The following is a 3916-nucleotide window of genomic DNA, read 5'->3' as shown; positions in this document are numbered from 1 at the left end:
GGTAAGTCTCGTACAGACACTATGTGGTGTATAGGGCTGGGTGGGTGTTTTATACCCCACATGGTGTAATGGGATGGTCAGGGATGGTCAGAGTTGTTATTCGATCCATTTCTTTGGTTGCTTCAAGAAAAGTTAGGATGATTACGCCATGAAGGATAATAGAAGTTGAACTGGGTTCCTTGTCCACTCCTATTTTGATGTTGGTTCCCCACATAGTACACTGACTTGGGATTTGATGGACAATTCTCAAAAGAATGACCTTCCCCACAATACACACAGAAAACTACTTCATACGAACTTGGTGGCTGAGCTACAAAATTATTAGCACTATTAGCAGTAAATTATTTTACCATAGAGGAAATAGACGATACCTAAGCTGATAATGAAGTGAGGGCATCAACTTCATGAACTCCAGCTACACCTCTTTTTGAAGCTATTTGATTTGTTGGCTATTGATAGTTATTACTCGCGATCATCTTGATGATCTTATAAGCCTCATTATAAGACTTCGAAAAAATTGCACCATTCGCAGAAGCATCTACCATCAATCTTGTATGTGCATTAAGACCATTATAGAATGTCTCCAACTGGATACAATGAGGAATCCCATGATGAGGACACTTATGCAGTAACTCCTTGAATCGCTCCCAAGCCTCATACAAAGACTCGTCATCCAATTGTTGGAAGGTTGTGATCTCATTCCTCAACTTAGCATTTTTGCTAGGCGGGAAATACTTAACCAAAAATCTCTCCTCTAATTCTTGCATGTAGATATGAAACTTGGTGGCAATGAATTGAGCCATGCTCGTACTCAATCTCGCAACGAATATGGAAACAACTTCAACCTCAGTGCATCTTTAGTCACACCAGCTATCTTGAATGAATCATTCACCTCCATAAACAATCGAAGGTGGAGATGTGGATCTTCTGTAAGCATACCACTAAATTGGCCCACCGTTTGGAGCATTTGAAACATCACTGGTTTCAATTCAAATTGGGTTGCCTCAATATCTGGGCTTTTAATTCTGGGATTTAACTCACTGAAAAGTGGCACAGCATATTGTCTGATGTATCGATCCCTATCATCGGCAATGAGGATATGATTTCTTACATGATTGGCTTCATTACCTTGGTCTTGATTCTGATTTCCAGGGTCCATCTCAACTTGTCTTTGAGCTATTCGTTCACGTCTTCTTTGACTGAAAGTTCACTTAATTTCAGGGTTTACAAGAAGTAAATCGATAATTTGATCTATGCTCACAAACACCTGAAAAGAAAATCACAAAATTAAAAAGAATAAGTTAGTAATGTTAGAAATAAATCAAATTGAAAATAAATAATTTCACGAAAGAAATTACTATGGCAACAGTTGACAATCCCCAGCAACAACAATAAAAACTTGTAACGCGTAGGTTTATGCAAGTGTACATAGTCGTTATCAAGTAATAAGTAAGTATCGAGTTATCATCTCCACAGGGATGTATTTCTGCTAAGTCACTTAATTTATAAAATTATAATAACAATTTGGTAAATAAAAACACAATTTTGTTGAGAAGTGATGATTAAAATATATTAGACTAAATGCAATGATCCCTAATGCAAATTAACCTAAGTATGAAAACTATATAAATGAAATAGATTTTAGCAAAATTAAACACAATTTGCAACAATTATAACATAAATAAACTAGGACAATTACTTTAATTAAACTCAATTTATTATCAGCATGCTAAATAATATTCGGAAAAACATTCTATAGCAACTCAATCTTTCATGAGTTTGGAAACCACGTTAGGTCTTTTCGGAATCCTTTACTTAGTGAATATGTAATTTATTGATTCTTATTTACTAAGGGTTTCTTAGTATTAGTGTGAGGTAACAGGGACGTGTTAGGTTTGAAATAGTTTAATTCAGTTTAATTTAGAGAGGAAAGAATGATGAATGATGAATGATGAGGGATGTATGATGTGGGATGAATAGAAATGTGAGAATGAGGTCTTATTTATATGTGAGGAGAAGGGGATAAAATAGGGGTTTTCATCTTTTGAAGCATCTTCCATGGGTGGCCGGCCATAAATTGAGGAAGTTGAGCTGATTTTTGCTTGATTTTTTTTCAATTTGAGTGCCACAACAACTCAGGACTGAGACTCGGTCAAGTACAAATCTTCAGGTAAATCTCTAATTTCTTCAACTTTTTAAAGACCTTGTGCAATTAAACAAAAAAGTGGTTTATGGACAGCCATGTGTAGTCAAATTTTGGGTTAACTTGGTCCCCAATTTGGACGGTTTTGTAATCCAGCAAAGCTCTTAGACCTGTCCAGAATAAATCAACAAGTTAGAGGACCAAAGAATAAAATTTATTCAATCTAATTAATTAATTTAAAACCAAAATTATTAAAGAAATATTTTAAAATGAATTATCAAATATAATTTTATATTTTATTATTTAATTTAATCATGCATGGCCCACTTTATGTCTTAAAAATATAATAAATTCAAATTAATATAAAATAAGCCATTTATTGCATGAAAAATTATAATAAAGCAAAAAATTACATTTTAATAATTTTATATCCTAATTTCATATTTTCACATATTTCATTAATTTATTAAACAATTACTTTAACAATAATTTTAAGTAAAAATGTGATAAATTACATAGGAAAAATCCTATATATGTTTCCGTTTACAGGGTTCTAGCTATTTCTACTGGGTTCAGCCATGTAGTAATTGTGGTAGGCATCATCTAGGCGAGCGTTGGAGGAGATTAGGGGCTTGTTTGCGTTGTGGATCGATGGATCACCGAATTAGAGAGTGCCCATAGTGTTTTGATCAGATGCAAGCTCTGGGTCTAGGTTTTGTTCAACCTCAGAAGCAGCCACCTAAGGGCCGTGGTCCGGCCAGGGGTGGTAATGGTTTAAGCAAAGGACAGAGAGCACCAGGCAGAGGTGCTAATCATACTAAGACAAGACAACCTACACTGGTATATACTATTCGACACCGAGAGGATAGAGACAGCCTTAATGTGATTACCAATACATTCTTTATTGTTGACGCCCCTTATACTACTTTGATAAACAGAGGGTCAACACACTCGTATGTAGCTAGTACTGTTTCTAAAAACTTAGGGATTATTATTGGGAGTACTTCTGGTGAGATATATGTACTAAGTTCATTAGGTCAATTTGTTCGGGTTAATAGGCTGTATAGGAATGTAGAGCTAGAAGTTCAAGGGGTTGTGTTTCTAAAAAATCTGATGGAGCTACCGTTTGGAGAGTTCGACTTGGTTCTAGGTATGGACTAGTTAGTAGAGCACCGAGTCAGTTTGGATTGCGTGACTAAGAGGTCATTTTGAGAACCGAGGATGATATGGAAGTTGTTATGATCGGAGAGCATCGAGATTACTTATCCAATATGATATATGCTCTAGTAGCCGAAAAACTAGTTCAGAAAGGGTGTGAAACATATATGGCCTTCGTAAGTGTTTCATTTTTTGGGGACTCTTTTGTCGAGAACATTAGAACAGTGAGGGAATTTCTAGATGTATTTCTTGATGAGTTACTGGGTTTACCTTTAAATCAGGAAGTTGAGTTTGGCATTGAGTTTCTACCGAGTACAGCTCTAGTGTCCATTGCTCCAACTGAATGGCACCAAAAGAGCTTATGGAGCTAAAGGCTCAGCTTCAGGAGCTTTTGGATCATGGATTTATCCATCCTAATGTGTCTTCATGGGGGGCACCGGTTTTGTTCGTAAAGAAAAAAGACGGTACCGTGAGGATTTGTATTGATTACCAATAGTTGAATAAGCTGACTATGAAGAATAAGTACACACTTCTGAGGATAGAAGATTTGTTTAATTAATTTCGTGGGGCTTCAGTATTTTCTAAGATAGATATCTGTTTCAGTTATCATCAGCT

At 35.7% G+C, this 3916-nt stretch overlaps 1 non-coding gene across 1 annotated transcript; it reads left to right on the top strand.

Moving 5' to 3' along the window:
- The first annotated feature begins 603 nt into the window (after nucleotides 1–603).
- On the top strand, nucleotides 604–710 carry LOC128289538 (small nucleolar RNA R71). Its single transcript, XR_008279184.1, has one exon. It is a non-coding gene; the product is annotated as a small nucleolar RNA R71 (small nucleolar RNA).
- The last annotated feature ends 3206 nt before the right edge of the window (nucleotides 711–3916 follow it).

Source organism: Gossypium arboreum, chromosome 2 (assembly GCF_025698485.1).
Source record: "Gossypium arboreum isolate Shixiya-1 chromosome 2, ASM2569848v2, whole genome shotgun sequence".
Taxonomy (NCBI): domain Eukaryota; kingdom Viridiplantae; phylum Streptophyta; class Magnoliopsida; order Malvales; family Malvaceae; genus Gossypium; species Gossypium arboreum.
Note: the sequence above shows the minus strand (reverse complement) of the source record. Positions and strands in the feature narration are given on the sequence as shown.